The 19,358-nt window shown below is 51.3% G+C and overlaps 1 long non-coding RNA gene across 2 annotated transcripts in view; it reads right to left on the reverse strand.

Annotated features, from left to right (window-relative positions):
• Positions 1–17,640: 17,640 nt before the first annotated feature.
• LOC139803050 (uncharacterized) overlaps positions 17,641–19,358 on the reverse strand; it is a 64,159-nt gene continuing 62,441 nt past the window's right edge. For both annotated transcript variants that reach the window (XR_011728858.1, XR_011728859.1), the window contains one exon: positions 17,641–18,756. This is a non-coding gene — a long non-coding RNA (uncharacterized lncRNA). The remainder of the gene's footprint in view (positions 18,757–19,358) is intronic.

Consider the following 19,358-nt stretch of genomic DNA (forward strand, 5'->3'; position numbering starts at 1 on the left):
CCCAGCTGAAAGGTAATAATTGAATAACATGCAACATTACACTCTTAGGTTTCATTCATTTTCACACTTAGAGGAGCTGTAAAATCTAAAAGGAGGAATCATCCTCAGGCTGTCAGCCAGCCCAGCAACAACAAATTTAAACAAAACTAACACAACTAAAAACAAAAGGTAAAATATTTCAAATAAAAAACCTGAGAATTACTTCAAACCATCTTATTCGGAGTTTTATTCATAATTCCAGGGTACAACTCCCACAGTAAATTAAGAAGACACAAGCTTGCAATATTTTCAGTAGGTTGATACAGCAGCATATTTTTTCCCCCCTTTCAATTAGTAAGAACAGTTCAATTAGATTCCCCAGCTGGAAAAGGAACACGTTTTTTCCTCGGGCTGAAGATCTTACCAAGTATTCATGAGCACTTACATCTTTGGGATCTTCTGCCAGGTTAGCCCTTCAGCAAACTGGTTGTCAGTGGAAGCTGCTGGCACGGGGGAAAGGATTTATTCATGTATTCTCCAAATAATTCTCTCTGCCCCGGAAGGGAGAAGGGAATCAGACCTGTCTCAGCAACATTATTCTGCCTTTCCCAGCTTGTTGGGTTTCCTCCTTACGTGCCCTGCTGAGACACTGGAACAGGTTGCCCCAGGCTGGAACGGGTTGCCCATCCCTGGCAGTGTTGGGTGGGAGGTGTCCCAACCCATGGCAGGGGGTGGGACTGGGTGATCTTGAAGGTCTCTTCCAACCCCATTCTATAATTCTGTGCCTGGGCCAGCCCTGAGAAAGGTGGGGGAGCTGCTTGAAGAGGGCACAGCAGTGCTGCCCCTCTCTGCACCAGAGTCATCTCCAAAAGTCTGGGCCATCCAGGACAGGCAGGGAAACACCAGCCCTGCAGACATCTGCCTCATCTGGCACTAAGTGCCAGGGGTCTTGCAGCTTCAGGTAGCAGGAGGACGAGTGGTGCAGGAGCTACAGGGCAAATTTCACCCAAATCAGGGCAAGCCACAGCAAGTGGGGCTTGAAAAGACAGTGGGGAAAAAGCTGGGAGAGCAAGATGAAGTCGTAGACCCTCAGCATCATCACCCAGAGGACAGGACAGAAGGTGACAATAATTACAGGGAAAAGGCAAATATTTAGCCTAAGCCTTCCTCTTCAAACAGGATGCAGAGATGAGGCAGAGGTTCTGCACAAACACTGTAGAGCTAAGAAATCAGGCATGAGAACCAGAAATATCAAGGGGAAGGCAATCAAATCCCCAGCCAGGCTGAGCAGCACTGCTGAGGAACACTACTGGTTTGGGGGTGGGACAGAAAGCTCTTGAAAAGCAGCAGTACCATGCACAGTGAAGGAAAAAAACAAAAAAACCAAAACCAAACCCCAAACCATTGAAATGCTGGGAGGTACCAGGTGAGGAGCTGGGAAGAAAAGCCAGCAGCATCATTCAGCTCTGCCTCTGCAGCACCGGTGCCTTCAGCAAGTCCTCCAGAAACGAGGGACAACTTCCCAACCAGGTCAAGGTGAGCACGATGAGCAAGGAGGGGGGACCAGCCTCACATCCCACCCCTAGAGACATCTCCCAGGAGTTTCTGCAGCATCCAAGGGGCTCTCCTGTCCCCCAGCAGGAAGGTGTCTGCCTGGGGGCAGCAGCTCAGCCACCACACTACAGCTTGGCAGGAGAAGAGCAAAGCAGCTGCTGGGCTCCCCATTTCAGAGCTGCTTTGAGTCAGAGAGGATTCAGCCAGCCCTGGGCTGGGGTTTTGGCTCATTTACTGCAATGAGCTCAGCAGGAGGGCTGAGACACCGAGGTGAAGCTGGCAGAATGAATGCCTGGGCTTGCTTCAGACTAGAGAATAATAAAAGGATAGAAGACCACGGTCTTGAGCTTCCCAGTCTCAATGTCCTAAAAAAACCCAACATTTACACATAAGCAGAAATCCTGCTCACGTTTCCAGTTGCTGGCTCCTCGCACAGCAGTTTTGGGTTGGTTTTTTGGGCTGAATAACATCCCTGGCACCAGGACAGGGGGAGCCATCAGATCAAAACAGACCATGGAGAGCCAGGAGTCTGCTCCTCTCAGCTGAGCCATGGCAGGCAGCAGGCAGACAGGAGCAACCTTCATTTCCACACTTGCCCACAAAGACAGGCAAAGACAGAGACTGGGAAGTCAAAAGCGAGCAATTTTCCGGTCAGATTTGATTCAATCAGGCAAACAAATGAAAATGGGTTCTTGGGCAAAATATGTCAGCAGGAATTGCTGCCTCAGATGGCAACTGTTGAGAACAAAAATCTGGTCTGCAAAGAGCCTCTCTGAGCAGCCCTGGTCCAGAAGCCCTTTCAGTTTTCCCCGTGCTTAAATAACTCCCTGGCACGCTTTCCAGGAGCTAAAGCTTTCTCAAAACATCAAAGCAGCAGAAGAGGGGAAAAAAAAAAAAAAAAAAAAAAAAAAACCATCAAAATTTTCCTAATCAAAACTACATGTAATTGTCAAGCGAGGGCAGATAACAGAACTCAGGCAATCTCTGTGAACCCTCAGCTTCACTCAGACTTTGCAATTAAGCAGCGGCTGCTGCTGCCAGAGGAGCTGCAAAACCGTGGGGTAAAAAGTCACAGCTCGGCAGCACCAATTAGCTGCTAATGAACATCAGCAATCCCCCCGGTGGAGGGAGCTGGGGACAAAACCAAGCCCAGGAAGACCACCCGTGCCTGGTGCCACCACCACCACCACCACCACAAAGTCTCCCCGGGGTGGCAGGGGGCTGCTCCCTGTCCCTGCCTGGCTGAGCCCACGGGGTCAGAGCCAAGGGGAGGAGAAGAGGTTGGGTTGAAGTGTTGCTTTTCCCAGGTCACTCAGCTCCAGGGGGGAGCGAGCCAGCCTGTAATAATTCCAGCAGTACTGCCAGGACGTGTGAAATCACAGCCTGAAAGGAAGTCAGGCAATTTAAACCCCTTTCCTGAAGGGGAATAATTAAACACTCCAAAGATGTGGGAGAATTTTAAGCAGCCGGCACGGATTTCAGACAACGTATCATTTCTACCCAGAATTTTAAAAATTCAAAAGAAAGATGAAATTTAGGCAGGCTGCTCGTCATTGACTGAAGGGAGGTACATCAAGAGAAGCTTCAGTCAATCAAAACAAACTCACCTCTCCAGGCTGAAAGAGACTGAGATTGGGTGGCCCAGCTCAACAACAGTGGAACGTCACCTGGAAAGGGCTGGAAAAGCCTCAGGAAGAGGAAAATCTAAGCAGAACTCCAGAAAGAGGTGGAAGGACCTTTAGGAAAGGCAAGGGGCAGAAAGCCAGGAGGTTTCGTGGGGAAGCAGTCCTCAGGCCCAAGATCTTTTCCAAGGTTCAGAAAACACTTGAGACTGATGGTTTCAGCAGACTCCAGGGGGAACTCCAGATCCTCCCAGATGTGGAGAGCCAGGAGGGTGCCAAGCACCCAAAACCCCCCCTTAGAAGTTTCTCAGGACCAGGTGAAGTCTGAGCACCCACGGGAGCCACTGCTGCCATTTGCCAGGCACCTCTGAAGTGCCACCCCCAGATGTGGCTGAAACACAGAGCTGAGATCCCTCCAGCATTTTATTTACCAACTTCCAGAGAACTCCCCAGCTTGACTTGGTCATCAACCTGAAGGAAACTCCTGTGGAGCAAATGTGCGGGGAGAGACCACCAGGAGAGGGTCCCTAGTGAAAATGAGAGTAAAAAAAAAAACCAAAACACCACCTTTCAGAGTTTCAAATGATACCTGCACATAACAAGGATTATAGGAAGCTGCCTCTGTCTTATTCCATGGTAACAGTTCAGTCCTCATGCTACTGGGAAGGATCGATCCAAGATTCCAAAGATAACTAAAAACTCATCCTGGCACAAGGCACTGTAACCACTGTGATGTTAAAGAAATATCAGAAAGCAAGGAAAAAAAAAAAAAAAAACACCAAAAAACCCAACAAACCCTGTGCATTTCTGAAATCAAAGCTCTGTGTAAGCTTTTTGAAGGTAATTAAAATGTTTTGGCATCTCACTCAGGTCTGACACAGCAAATAATCTGCTGGACTCCAGGAGAACTGCAATGGTTGCACAGGGTGACCAAAAGGCAGCTCCCCATGCACTGAGCATCAGAGCCCAGCCAGGTGTTGACCTGGATAGAAAGGAGGAAGTGGTTGGAAATATCAAAGGCAACATCAAGGTAAACCCAGACACTTCTTGGTGACGGGGGAGAAGCATCTCACCAAAGGTACAGAAAGCCATCTGCAGGCAGCACCCATCTCAGAAAGCCTCAGAAAGAGGATGAAATGGTAAAAGAAAACAAAGCAGGGTTTTTACAGGCAGTGTCAGGGCACAGTCCAGGACCCATCAGCATTTACAGCTTCCCCAGGAGCTTTGAAGTTCTCTGTCATGCTGCAACATCTCGACCTCACTGATCTCAGGCTCCCACTCAAAGGCAGTCACATGAAAGGGAGGGACAGCACTCGGTGAGGCTGGGACATGGCTGGTGGCAATGATTTGAACCACAGGGTTCACAGGCTGCCCAAATCTCAGCTTGCTTCAGCCTGCGAAGCCACGAGGAATGGAAGAGGAAATTCCTTTACACCAAACACAGGTGACCAATGTGTCAAGGGAGAGGATTCTCCACTCTGGTGACATCCCCTCCCTGCACTGCTGGCTCCAGGTCTGGGGTCCCCTCCACAGAAAGGATGTGAAGATGTGGGAGTGAGTCCAGAGGATCCATGGAGCTGATCCAAGGGCTGGAGCAGCTCTGCTCTGAGCCAGGCTGAGAGTTGGGGGTGTTCAGGCTGGAGAAGAGAAGGGAGCAATGGGGAGACCTCAGAGCACCTTCCAGTGCCTGAAGGGGCTCCAGGAAAGCTGGGGAGGGACTTGGGACAAGGGCCTGGAGGGATGGGATGAGGGGGAAGGGTTTCCAGCTGCAAGAGGGGAGATGGAGAGGAGATGGGAGGGAGAAATCCCTTGGGGGGAGGGTGCTGAGCCCCTGGTTGCCCAGGTTGCCCCCAGAAGCTGTGGCTGCCCCATCCCTGGCAGTGTTGAAGGTTGGATGGGGCTTGGAGCCCCCTGGGCTGGGGGAGGGATCCCTGCCCATGGCAGGGGTGGCACTGGATGGGCTTTAAGGTCCCTTCCAAACCAGTCTGAGATTCTACACCAAACCTCCCAGTGGAGAGCATGGTTTTTTTTTTATTTTTTTTTTTCACATGAAAACAGTGAACGAGGAATAATTTTGCACAGGGTCCTTCATCTGCTAAACAATCACCCCCAAGCCCTGCTGCTGTTTGGTGCTTCCCTCCCAGAAGCTGCATTCACCTGCAGCAGTCGGGGCCCTGCAGACACCTTGGCAAGGTCAGCATTTCACAGCACAACAAACCCAGCATTAGGGCTCCTCATACCTGACACCAGCTCACTGCCCCACTCCAAATTCACCAAAAAAAGGCTGGGAGGTTACAGGCTGCTCAGGTCTCTTCTGGTTTTGGCCCCTCATGGCGGAGCAGTGGGCTCACCAGGAGTTTTGGGGACTGTCCCTTCCCTCCCAAGGGCCATCCCTGCAGCCTGCAGAGCTTCATTCCTGCAAACACCGGGGCTCAAAAATTCTAAGTGCTGCTGGCAGCATCCATGGCTGCCATTACCAGAGACTCGGGTCCAATTTCTGTTACTGTCTCCCACTCCAGCACATTCCAAATGCTTGTAGAAGGGGCTTAATTTCTTAATTTAAGACTCATTAGTGAGAGAAATTGCACACTGCAGCTGTCTGGGGTCTTCACTAAAATGTCCCTACCAGCTGAGGATTTGGGATGCAAGTTGAGTGGGTTTGTTCTTACAGATTTGACACTGATAGCAATCGTTGTTTTGGGTCAATTAAATGTTTTCTTCTTTGGTTTTCACCATAAGTCTTTATAATCCATCTGGCAGCATTAGTCCATCTGAAGAGGATGCAGCATCCATAATGTATGTGAGCTCACAAATCACACACAGAAAAGGGAATAAATAGAATCATAAAATTGTCAGGGCTGGAGGGGACCTAGGTCCAACCCCTCTGCATGGGCAGGGACCCCTCCCCACAGACCAGATTGCTCAGAGCCCCATCCATAACCTGGCTTATCCAGGGATGGGGCTCCCACCACCTCTGGGCAACCTGTGCCAGGGTCTCAGCACCCTCATGGGGAAGAACTTCTTCCTGACTTCTGATCTGAACCCACCTACCTCTACTTTTAACCCATTCCCCCTTCTCCTACCACCACCTGAGATCCTAAATTCCCTCCCCAGCTTTCTTGTAGCCCCTTCAGCTCTTGGAAGGCCACAATGAGGTCTGCTTGGAGCCTTCTACTCTCCAGACTGAACAACCCCAACTCTCCCATTCTGTATCCACAGCAGAGCTGCTCCAGCCCTCTGAGCATCCTCCTGGCCCTTCTCTGGGCACACTCCAGCACATCCAGGGCTTTCTTGGAACAGGGGCTCCAGAACTGGACTCAGAGCTCCAGGTGGGGTCTCAGAAGAGTGGGATAGAGAAGACCAAAAGCAGCAGTCAGCCCAAAAGGCTTCCTGTTCCCATCTCCATCTCCCCAGTTGCTCTCTCACCCATCCAAGGCCCTGGCAGCAGCCTGAAGCTCAAGGTTTGCCTTCATAGAAGGCTTTCAAATCCACTTCCTAATTGCTTCCTCGTGCCCCCAGCAGCTCTGTCAGCACTAAACCATCAGGTGTGATTGCCCAGCTAAAGCATCCACTGCTGCCCCCACCCAGAGCTGCCCAGGGGAGCAGCAAAGAGGCAGGAGCTCGGGCTCTGGGTCCTGCTGGGAAGCACCACTCCCAAATCCAATTCCTCAGGAGCTTTTTGCTTTGTTAGTTGGGAGGAGCTGATCCCTGTGTGAAGGCTCCTCCAGCTCCCAGCAGCAGCCAGCACAGTCCCTGCTTCACTGGGCTGTGGAGCCATCTCTGCTGCTCCAGTTAATAACAACCCCAGCCTTGGCAGCCAGGCTGGTCCAGCTCCTGACAGCATCTCCCCTGATCCAGCTCCTGACAGCATCTCCCCTCAGCATCCTCATCTGGGAGGTGAGGAAGCAGGGGGGGGGTTGGGTGAAAGGACTGCTGGAAAATTGGCTCCAAGCGTGGCAATCAATGGCTCCACATCTGGTTGGCAGCCAGCAATAAGCAGAGAGCCTCGGGGGTCAATACTGGGGCTGGTCCTGTTCAATATCTTCATCAGCTGCCTGGGTGATGAGACAGAGAGCACCCTCAGCAAGTTTGATGATTGGCACCAGCAAAAAGCAGAGCTGGAAAGCCAGGGGGACCTTGAGAAACTCGAGGCAGGGGCCAACAGAAACTCCACGGAGTTTGACAAGAAGTGCAGAAATTATGCATGTGGGTCCTCATCAGGCCTGGCACCAGCCCAGGCTGGGAACTGACAGTCTGCCAGGGCAAACAAGCCTCCAGCACACACTCATCCTAAATAATGCAACCTCATCCTGTGGTGAGCGAGGCCAATAGCAGAACCATCCCTTCTGCTGAGGGCTGGGGAGGACACAGCTCAGTGTCACGGCCACTTCTGGGCCCCCAGATCCAAGGGTGCCATGGGAACAGCAGGGATGGGCCACCAAAGGCTACCAAGATGATTGGGATTGTTTGGTTACAGGCTATGAGGACAGAGCAGCCCAGTCCAGCCAGGAGCAGGCTCAGGGGTGACCTGATTGCAGCTCTCACCCACCTGAAGGCCAAACAGGAGATGGAGACATCCTCAGGGGGGTCACCACAGCCACAGCTTGGAGGCTCAGGCTGGACCCTCAACAAGAGAGGCAGTGGCCTCCAGAGCTGCATCTCCTGCTCCCTCCTGAGGTCTCCAAGACTTGAGAGCATCCTGACCTGCTCTGGCACCAGCAGTTCTGCTCCAAGCAGCCAGTGTGACTCCCAGAGAAGCCTTCTCACCAACACCTCCACAGCTCAGCACTTGGAGTCTGATTTTGAGGTGTGTTCCCCCCCTCAAAAGAGCAGCATCTATTCAGAAGTGTTAGGATAATTTTGGTGATCCTGTTCACATGTCAAACCTGAGCCCTGGGATCCCCTGCCTCATCACAAGGGCTGCTGGCTGCAGGAGAGAAGATGATGTTCTTCAAACCAGAAGCAACCCAGCTAAGTTGCTCAGCAACTTAGCATTTACTAAGTTGCTTTGCACTTAGCAAACTTAGCATTTGCTAAGTTTGCTCAACCCAACATTTACTGTGCTTTCTAGCAACTGTGAAAGTGGTGAATGTGAGTTTTGCTTTCAGACTTTCCCCAGCTCCTCATCTAGCCCCAAAATAAAATATGGCATCGTTTCATTCAGCAAATAAAGTTTGCCTCCACTATTAGCCAGGGGAGATAATCAGGACACCTATCAGCTTCCAAGTCTCATTATAAAACTTCCTTCAAGTATCAACAACTCCTTTTGTCAGAAATCATGCACCCAGAGCTACACCAGACTTCACCACCTGTTCACATCTCAAAGTAATTTAACTGAGGTGGGAAAAAGAAAAGCCTCAGAACTCAGGGGAGATTAAATCCAAGTAATTGCTTACAAACCCCTAATTTATTATCTCCCTGGACTTCCACAGAACCCAAGAATTTCCTGACCCAAACTCCATAACCCTTCCTAATTGTTCCAGCACTGGCCACATGGAGCCATTGAGCCCCAACTTTTTCCTCTTTGATGCCTCCATGGCTCAGCTCCCAGGGCTAAAAGCCACTGGTTACACCCAGCTCAGAAAAAAAAAGGTGATCTGCATCCCCTCCAGCAGATGGGCCCCAAAACTCAAATGCAATTAAGGAAAGCAGAATGCCTTCACCACCCTCCTTGGGGGATTCCAGGGCACCAGCAGAACCCACCCCAGAGCTCTGCCAAGCCCCAGTGCTTCCCAAAACCCCACCTTGCAGCAATGCTTTGACCCTTGGGAATAAATACAGCAAATTAATGTTCTAACTTTGCCTCTTTTTCACAAATTAATTCTGTTGAGACAGTAAATGATGTCCCAGCCCTAACCCACCTCTCCCATTCTTCCTCCCACAACAAATCACTGACAGGATCTCCTGATGTGCTTTTGAGATGGGAAGAAATCAAATTATGTGTTTGCAAGTAATCATTTAAAAATAATAATATCTTTGGAAAAAAAATTCCATCTTGTTACAGAACAATGGGTTTAATTATTGAGAAATGAGCTCTCTGCAAGAATTTCACTCACTGCCTGGGCTGGTCCTGGGCAAACCTAAAGGGTAAGAAAATTGGAAGAAGCTCTTGGAGAGTAATTTGAGTCCCCCTGAGTGTGAAAGTGAGCAAAATAAGTTTAGTTTGTCTTTTTTTTTTTTTTTTTTTTCTATAGAAAAGGCTGTCACCAAGGTCCACAGTCTAGAGCCATTTGCAGCCACAGAGATGGCAGAGCTGGGTGAATAATCTGAAGGGGCCAGAGCTCAGTCACCCAGCTTGAGGCTCCACTACAGAGAAAAATTCACCTCCCTTGGTTGCACCCAGGAGAAAATTCAGGCATTTTGAGCACACACCAGCCCAGGTCAGTCCAAGGAACTGCTGCATTTTCAATATTTATCCTTAGAAGAGGAGCTAAGCAAGCTGCTTCTCTCCTCCCTGCTCCAAAACAGGACTGCAGATCCCAACCAGCTCCTGAGAAGGTCCCCACTGAAAGCCACCAGAAGGTCCCCACTGCAGCACCTCATGCTTGGTGCTGCCCCACTCCTACCTGCAGTGATGCTTCACTTCACTCTGAGAGCTCCATCAGGCCTCCAAAACCACCTGCAGGCAGGGAACCTGGGGCTGTCCAAGCTCTTCCCTCCCTGCTCCTCCTGCAGTGCACCCTTTACAAGGTCCTGCTCCCACTTTGCACCAGAAATACTCCAAATCAAGGTCCTCTGCTTTCACAAGCCCTCCCTGAAGGCCCTTGCAGTCTCCCCCTCAAAAGCAGTAACATATGGATGGATGGATGGACACCCCCCTATCCATCACCTCCTTTCTTTTTTTGCCTGGTTCCCCTTTTGCATCAATTGCACCACATTTTCAGTTCACAGGATGCCAGGGGTTGGAGGGGACCCCTGATGATCCATCTGCTCCATCCCCCACTGCCAGGGCACAGGACACCTGGCTCAGGATGGCACCCAAGCAGGTTTTGGACATCTCCAGGGATGGAGAGGCCACCACCAGCTCACTGAGCAGCCTGGTCCAGTGCTCAACCACCCTCACAGAAATTCCTGCTCCTGCTCCTCCTCCTCCTCCTCTTTCATCATGCTGATCATGTTCATCCCACTAATGCCTGGGAGAGTCTCATCAGGCCTGGCTTTGAGGCATTCATCTTGTTTTTTCAGCTCTGAGCAGCTCCAGAGCTGCCTCCAGACCATCCCCACCACATGGAATCAGTCACAGCTCTGTTTGCCACTGGCTTGGGGTTCACTTGCCTGCACACCATGGCTTGGGCTTCCCAGCTCCTTCCTGCTCCGAGATGATCCCCACCTTGGAATGTGGCACCTGAGGACACAGATGGGGACCCTCCTGCTGCACCACCATGCTCAGGCATCATCTTCTCTTCCAAAAGCACAGCCAGCATCCTGCTCATCATCTCCACCTAAGGGTCCCCCAGCCAGCCCTCCTGCCATAAACTGGGCTGCTAATGGGCTGTAATCACATCATTCCTGTCAGGAAAAGTAAACAAGAATGGCTGAGTAATTTCCAAACACCACACTAATGGCCAAAGTAGAAAAAATAAAAGTAAATAATCTCCTGCTTCACTTCTCCTCAAATCCTACTTGAACCAGTTTTTTGCTGTTCACATTTATCAGAGGTTTGGGCTTTTTTTTTCCCCTTCATTTTTAGGTTTATTTACCCAGAGCTAATGAATGATGTGGGGAGCATATGCTGTAAAGCACCATTAAGATGAAATTGGGAAGAAAGAAAATTACTTTGGTGTGAGAACTGAGAGGATGCCTAACTAGCAAATGCCCAGTACAGATATTTGAAGGTTTCTTAGGAGACATCTCCCAGGATTTCTCAGGCAAATGAAAAGATGCATTCTGGAGGAATTCTCTCTTTTCAAAGTTATATTCATTTTTGTAACAGTTTGATGCAGATGCTGCTTAGGCAAAAGAGTCTACTCTGGACTTTTTCCACATTTAAGCCTTTGTATCTCATTTTTACTGATTACCACAGCTGTTAGAAGCAGCAAGGTAAGCAGCACCAGCAGATGATACCTTGCACACACCAATTCTAACCTCTTTTTTGACCATCTTGCAAGAAACTCTTGCAAGCAAATATACACAAGTGAAAGAAACTTCTGGAGGGGAGAGCTTAGGACAACACCAGGGGGAAAGCTGCTGCAGAGCTGGGTTTGCAGAAAGGCTGTGAATGACATTGTCAGAACCAGAGGCATCAAAGAGGCTTTTCCAAAGCTTGTCTGTCTAATATTATTCACCATTTCATTAGTGACCTGGATGCTGCTCTGTGGAGGATGCTTATTAAGCTGGTAAAAAGGCCAAGAAGAGTTGCATACACACTGGAGGACAGGATTAGAGCCCAGAATCAGCCTGAAAAGTATTTTTTTTATTATTAAAATTACACTATCCAATGGGACAAAGTGGAAGATTCTCTACTGTGCTTGCAGAGTCTCAGGCTACTCCAGCTCCTAAGCAAAAGCTGAGTAACAGCAGCACAAACAGGAGCTGAGGATCATTCCAACAAACATCTGTTGACTTCCAGGAGACCTTGAGAGCCTGGTGGCCATGAAGGAAAAAGGAACAGGCAGGGAAAGCTAATCAGCTCCAGCCCAGAGCCTAAGCCTGTCAGGTCTTAAGAAAAAAAACAAAAAAACCAACAACCCAAATCCAGGACCAGGTGTTTGAAAGAATACAAAATACCACTGGGAGGTGGAACCTCAGGAAGCCAAGAGCCAGGCACATTAAGTGAGGTTCAGAGGTGAAGCTGCCCTAAAGCCTTGGCAAGCACCAGGCAGGAGCCAAACAACTGCAGCCCCCACGGCTGGGGATGGAGGCTTTGCCCTCAGAAACCAAACATCCTGGCAGGAGCAGCTTCCAGAGGACACCTGGAGGCCTCAGGGATGCAGGGAGCATCCCAATAAATGACCTGGTGGGAATCTCCAGACACAACTTTGCCTCTCTTCAGAGACACAGCTCACAGAGACCCTTCCTGACCAAACCAAACCATTCATAGGGTTGAGGTGGTGAGCTCTGAGCTGCTCTTTTTGTTTTGTTTCTTTTTTTTTTTTTTTAAACAAAATACAAAGTTATTCCCCACTCTAAGCTGTGGAATCTCTCAGGCTCTGACAGAAGAGGCAGCATTTGCCTGCAGAATTCAGAATGGGGTTTGGGAATGATCTCAGCTATTGATTGCTTTCCTCAGCCCAATATTGCTGCTCATGGGGCTGCAGCCACACACCAAGCACCTCTCAAACACAACTGGGTCTCCTGTCATTGGAACCCAGGCACAAAAGATGGAAGAGGGGAAAGCTCCAACAACCAGGATGGGGGGAAAGTGTTGGGTTGGTTTTTTTAAGGATTCCAGGTGACAAAAGGTACAGAAAGGTGTTTGACACCTACAGAGCAATCTTTTTCTTGGAGAAACCACTGGTTTCCCAAGGTCTAAAGGAGATGCCAGGCTGGTTTTGCTGCTCAGTGCCACCCCAAGCCAGCAGCCAGGCACTTGAGCAAGAACCCTTCTGCTGTGCTACTGGGAAAAGGGAAATATAAAGCAGCTCAGCCTGGTGAAACCCTCTGGCAACCCCGACTCAAGAGGACACCCAAGGGAACCAGCAACCTGAGGTCCAGCCCAGGGGCATCACCCAGCCAGGAACCCTCCCCACCAGCCCCTCCATGAGGCAAATCCATCCTCAGGGTGGGAAAGCCAAAGGTTTTCCCTCCCCAGGTCACTGTTTTACCCCCAGCTGGGTGTTTGGCTGTTGAGGAGCTCCCTGCAGGGGGTACCTGAGTTTCCATCCCACCTCCCACTGCCTGGGTGATCCAGGGCTTTGAATTTTGCTTTTTCAGTGGATTTTATCAGGCTCACTGGGGCCTGAGGCAGATGCAGTAGGATAGACCAAGGAACTGTGGAACCTCCTGGGTTTCCAGAGATGCTCAGGTTCTCAGACAGCAAACACAACCATCTCTGCAGCCTCCTCTGCTCCGTGTCCAGCTGTGATGCCTGTAGCACCCAAATTTGATTTCTGCCAGCACTGTTTCCTTGTCTTTCCCCCCCCACACCATAAAAAGCTCCAGCCTCATTTCCTCCCTTTCATCCCCACATGAGCTCTCTGAACAGGCTCCTTGCTTCCTACTCAAACTCTTTGTCTGGGAACCTCAGCTGTCTGGGACCAGCGTTTTGTTTCTCTCTGGTTGTAGCTGCTGCTTTGTTTGTTCACTAATGACACCCCTGCTCCTTGCTGTGATCCTGCCTCCCTTTCTTCTTTCCTGGCAGGGTTCTGAAGTTAACACCTGGGGAGGCTGAGGAACAGGAAGGCTCAGAAGGGAGCTTCCAGCTCCAGAGATGCTTCTCCCTGGAGATGCGTCCAGGAGCACAGGACAACTCTAAACAGACAAATCATCAAGTTGGTTTGGTTTGTTTGTTTGTTTTTTCTACTTAGTTCCTCTTCAGTACCTTCTGCTGGTCTGCCTGGTCGGTGGCTTTGGCCTCTTGGCATCCAGGCTCCAGGTGCCTCTGCACAACCACCCCTTGGCTGCCTTTTGACCACATCCAAAGCTCTGTTAAACCTTTTCCCCCTCCATAAACCAGTCGGGTTCACCCTGTGAGGTGGCTGCAGTCCTATTCCATCTCCCTGCCCTCACACCCAGCCCTCAGACTGATGCTTTACAGCCAGCTTGGTTCCTTCCCTTCCACTCTGAAGCACTCGGATGCCAAGTGGGCTCTGACCATCTCATCAGCACAGGCTCAGGGGCAAAACACTGCCCTGGAAACTGCAGCCCAGAGTCAGATTACAGAGCAGTGAACAGCAGCAGATGAAGTGCCCTGGGCAGCCCCTTTTCCCAAAGGGCTTGACATCCCTGAGGCCACCAGGACACCAGTGGCCTTCAGTTCAACCAGATCCCGAGTTCATCCTTTCCAATCCAAACCTACAGAAAGGTTTCATAGCCCCTAAGAAGGACAAAAAGCCACCTCAGCTATTAATTTGCCACATATCCTCCTCTCCAGAGGAGTTTTCCAACGCAAACACTTCTGTTGAGCACCATGCCCCCAAGCCCACCTCAAGGCATCTCCTCTCTTCTGCAAAAAGCTGAAACTTGGTTCCTACAACAGCCTCAGAGCTTTAATTTAGCACTGCCAGCCCCAAACCCAGTCCCCCTTCTTCTCCCAGCCCTACAGACAGTCCCTCAGAAGAGTCCCCCCTCTTATAGCCACCCCCAGTCTTTCAGCACTGCACTTGGGTTTTCTGGGGCTTTCCCTTAGCAGTGCCACCCAACTTCTTGTGTTCTCAGGGTTCCCTCCCTCTCCCTGCAGCCCTTTCCACCTCCTTACCTCATTCTGCAGCATCAGGAAAAGCTCCTGGATGATCAGATGGCATCTCCTGGGGCCCTACAAGCCCCCCAGCTCTGCTGCTTTGCTCCACAGCCCAAGCCCCTCAAGCCCTCCCCATGGTGGGACAGGCACCCTTAACCTGGCATCCAGGTGGCACAAAGCCCCAGCTTCTCCTGCAAACACTCTCCTGAGACTTCCAGGCCCATCCTTGCACTTGTAGGGCCTTCTTCACCCCCCATTCCCTCCACAAACCCAAGAGAAACCAGCCCAGGAGACCCTCCTGACCCCACCACCTCCTCCCACCCAGTGGTTTTCTCCTTGCTCTGGCCTTAAGACAAAGGACCTGAGCCAACAACCACCTCAAAGCACCTCAGACCACCCCAAAACCCCGCAAAAAAAACAGGTCCTCCTCATGCCAGGGGCTTTTACAGACCTCAAGCAGCTGCTCCTTAGGAGGACCTGCACATTGTGAGCTTCCCCAGCTTGCAACCACCTATTATGGGTTCTTGATGACCAAATTGTTGTCACCTGCTGGTGATCTCCTACCCTGCCCCAAGCCCACCCATTATGGGTTCTTGATGACCAAGTTGTTGTCACCTGCTGGTGGTCTCCTACCCTGCCCCAAGCCCACCCCTTGTGAGTCCTTGATGACCAAGTTGTTGTCACCTGCTGGGGGTCTCCTACCCTGCCCCAAGCCCACCAGGAGTGGGGAAGCAGCAGTGAAGCTCCCACCTGGCTCACAGAGCAAGTAGGGGTTGGTGGCTGCTCTCCTCCTCCTCCTCCTCTCTTCTCCCCTGAATCTCTGCTGCTGGAATTTTAAGCAGCTTATGTAAGTGGCTCTGGTTTAATCCATGGGAACTCTCCTCTTTTAATCACACCCGAGATCAAAGCCCTGACTCTGAAATGAGCAGGGAGCAGCAGAACCTCCTCTCCCCGGTGCAAGCTGCAGTGGGCAAGGAAGGGACAAGTGGGGGAGCACAGCTCAGGGCCTGCTGCTTTCTCAGGATTTTCCCTGGTTTTATATATATGTATATTTATTAAAAATAACAGCAGTACAAGCATTGCTGGCACCTTCTCTGGATGTCTCAGGGCCCTCCCTTCTGCACTCCAGAGCTGCAGCAGGACCCGGCTGTGCCCTGGGCGTGGGGACAGGGAGCTTGGCTGGGAAGCTGTTCATCAAAGGGAAAGCAGCTCACTCCCGGAGATTTATAGAGTTTACCTTTTTTTTCATTTCTTCTCCTGAAGCCTGACATTTAAAAATGTGTAATTGTGTTTATCCCTGGCAAGCCGTGAACGGCTCCCGGGGCTGCCCGTGCCTCCTGCACCGCTGGATAAATTACACTGACAACCCTTTATTACAAAAAAGGGAGAAAAATAATAAGTTAATGGAAAAGCGGAGCGGAAAGAGATGCATTAAAAAAAAAAAAAGAAAGAAAGAAAAAAATACCCCAAAGTGCTGGAGTCAGCAGAATCCCCCCCCACCACGTGGCTCCCCTTGCTGGTATTTAATTAATCAGAGATCGATGGCGCGGGCGAGCGTCAGGCGGGGTGTGCAGGGGAGGGATGGGGACATTCCTCCTGCATGCCTCGTTTTCCTCTCTTTTTTTGGCAGTAAAAAGTTATGGATGTTACATTAAGAGCTGGCCAGGCAGGGAGAGGGGTGGTGAGGGCACCTTCTCCATCCCACCGCTCATCCCAGAGCTGCGGTGCCCACGGGTCCCTCAGGAAAAGAACCTGGGTGGCACAGAAATGCCAGGGCCATCCAGGGGCTGTTTCCTTTCAGCTAGAAAAGAGCAGCTTAGGACTGGATGCCAGGAAAAGGTTCTGATCTGGTTGAGGGTGTCCCTGCTGACTGCAGGGGGGTTGGACTGGATCACCTTCCAACCCAAACCATTCCATGATTCCTCCCTGCAAGCAGGGCTCTGGAACTGCAGAGCTGTCGAGCCTTGAAATCCTCCTGCCCCAAGGCAGGAGAAGGAAATCTGCAGAAATAGGATTGATGTTGCCTCCCCGAGAAGCCTGGGATGCTCTGAGGATCTGGAATGTTTAGATGGAGGCTCAGGGAGACATGGAAAGAGCCATGAGGGCCAGGACCTCCTGCAGGAGGGTGAAAGGAATATTTGGAGAGAAACACTGAGCTGAGGAGTGGGCCCTGCAGCCCTGGACTTCTTGGGGTTTTCAGAGAGTTTGGACATCCCAAGAGTGCTGGGAGCAAATGGGTCCTGAGTGGTACCTTCAACCCATCACTGCCTGTAGCCTCCATCAGGTGTTGGAGGTGACCCAGGCAGAAGATATGGGGTTAGGGAACTCAAAGGGACCCTGAAGCTCATCAGGATGGCCAGGGGGAGAGGGCTGGAGGCAGGGAAAGCCCCACCAAAGCTTCCTAGTTTGGATTAGAAGGAAAAGCTGGGATCTCAAAAGCTTCTGGCTACAGGATTCAAATTTTCCTGTTATTTGTGGCCCATTTGGGTCTCTCCTGAAGAAGGGGGACCTGGGAGAAAGCTCTTTGCCCTTTGCTTCCCCAGGCAGTCACAGCAAACACATCCCTGGGTTAAGATGCCAGCCAGCAGCCAACACCCGAGCAGGCAGACACAGGTTTTGAAAAACTGACACATTTCAAGCAAAATGACCCCAAAAATGTCCCAGGGCGGAGGTGGAAACATTTAGTTGGAAACACTCAGCCAACAGGAGCTGGAAATGTTTCCTCCTGAGACACATGTCCAGGAACTGAACCCCGTGGGTCCCATCAGCACCCCAGGGTGGGTGGGCTTTGACCTTTGGGGTTTGGCCCAAGTGGTGTGGGAAGCAGGAAGGGAAGATGAGAGGGCTCTGCAAGCCACATCCAGTCAAATTCCACCAGCCTGGGAGAAGGGAAAGACATCTTAAGAGCTGCTGGAAACTGCAGGAGGCTCCTCTCATCTCCACACATTTTTCTTGGGTGGTGGGGCAGGAGCTGGGAGCTGGGCAGGACTTCTCTGACTCATTCCTGCAGGAAAGGGAGGGCTTGGATGCTGCCTGCTTGGGCTACCAGTTGCAGCAGAGCTGCCAAAACTCAAGCAGGAGGTTTAGCTCAGGGCTCCAGTCAAAGCCCAGAACTGCGTGGAGGCTGAAATAAAGTCAATTGCAGACTAACAAATGATGTATTTACTGCCACAGAGTTGCTTGAGCTCTCCAACCTTTCAAAACATCTCTTTTTGTTTTGTTTTTTTTTTCCCAAAATTAAATTTCGTTGAAATTCTTTATCCATCAAGATGCCACTAAAATGCCAGTTTCTGGTGGGCATGTTCTGCTAGGAGGGCTGGTGACGTGGGTCAGTTCCAGCTCTCACCAGGCAAACAGCACCCAGGGCACATCCCTCTCTACCTCCAGGGTGGCTTTTGTGTCCCCAGAGAGTCAGTGGTTGGGTTGGAGTCCAGGCCAAGCAAGGAGGTTTCATCTGACGTGTCTGGACACATCCTGTCTGGGGAAGGGTTTTAAGCAGAAAGAGGGTAGTTTTAAGGTAGATACTAGGAAAAAACTCTTCACCATGAGGGTGGTGAGACACTGGAATAAGCTGCTCAGGGAGGTTGTTGATGCCCCATCCCTGGCAGTGTTGAAGGTTGGATGGGGCTTGGAGCACCCTGGGCTGGGGGAGGGGTCCCTGACCATGGCAGGGGGGGTAGAACTGGATGATCCTCAAGGTCCCTTCCAATTCAAACCATTCCATGATTCTATGTAGAAGTCCCTCTCTGGGGAAACTTTCCAGACCCTCCTGTCCATTCAAGTCCATCCAGGACCATTCTCATGATGAGGTCAGGTCCTCTCCCAGCTCTGGCTCTGCCCAGGTTGGACCCTGTGAGAGATGTGAGTGCCCAAGGCAGCCTGAGCCCTGCTGCAGCAGAGGTACCCAGACCTGCTGAATTTCTTCTCCAGGCCTGGGAGTCATTCCTTCCGACTCCCATCTCATGTTCCTCTGGCAAGAGATTTGCATCTTCTGCTTTTGCATCCCAGCCGTGTGATTTCTCATGCTCTGGAGATCCCACATCACCTCCAAGGTTGCCACCAGACTGGTTTAGACCCAGCCTGTTTGGTTTTGTCCCAAAATGCCCTGAACCTTCTGAAATCCTCAGCAGCTTCGAGCTCCAGGCAGCTGCTCCCTGCAGTCTTCCCTGGATAAACCCTGGATAAACCTCTCATCTCCTTCGAAAGGATCCACAGCAGCTCCACCGTGGGCTCTGTCTCCTTCGTCTGTGAATTCTTGTGCTCCTGGAGAGGAAAAAGGGGTGCAGGGGGTGAGAGCAGAAAAGCCCATCTGAGGGCAGAGAAATTCAGCCTCCAGTTTGCTCTGGTGCCTCCACGTGTGTGCACGCTCGTGTGCAAACCCCTCGCGTCCCGCAGCGGGGGAGGTGCGGGCGGTGCCGGAGCTCCCGCTGACCCCCCCGGGCTGAGGCCCCGCACCGCCCCCCGCGGCTCCGATCCTTGCCCCGTCCTCACCCCCCGCACCACCCCCGGCCCTGGCTCAGCTTCTCCTCCCAGGACTGCGGGAGCCGCGGTGCCATCTGCAGGATGAGGAGCGGGGTGTGAGGAGGGACCCGCCCCGGTGTGTGTCACCCCGCCCCGGTGTGTGTCACCACTGCCCAGGTGTGTCTCACCACTGCCCCCGTGTGTGTCACCACTGCCCCGGTGTGTGTCACCACTGCCCCGGTGTGTGTCACCACCCCCTGCCCCTGCCAGAGGAGCAACCAAGGCTTTGGCCAGGCCCACATTTCCAAGCCCTGGTTTCAGTGAGAAAAAAATTAAAAAAAAAATTAAAAACAGGTGAGGGCTTGGGGATGCATTTGAAGGAGATTTTTTGATTTGCAGATGCT

The sequence above is a fragment of the Heliangelus exortis genome, chromosome 15, assembly GCF_036169615.1.
Source record: "Heliangelus exortis chromosome 15, bHelExo1.hap1, whole genome shotgun sequence".
NCBI classification, from domain to species: Eukaryota; Metazoa; Chordata; class Aves; order Apodiformes; family Trochilidae; genus Heliangelus; species Heliangelus exortis.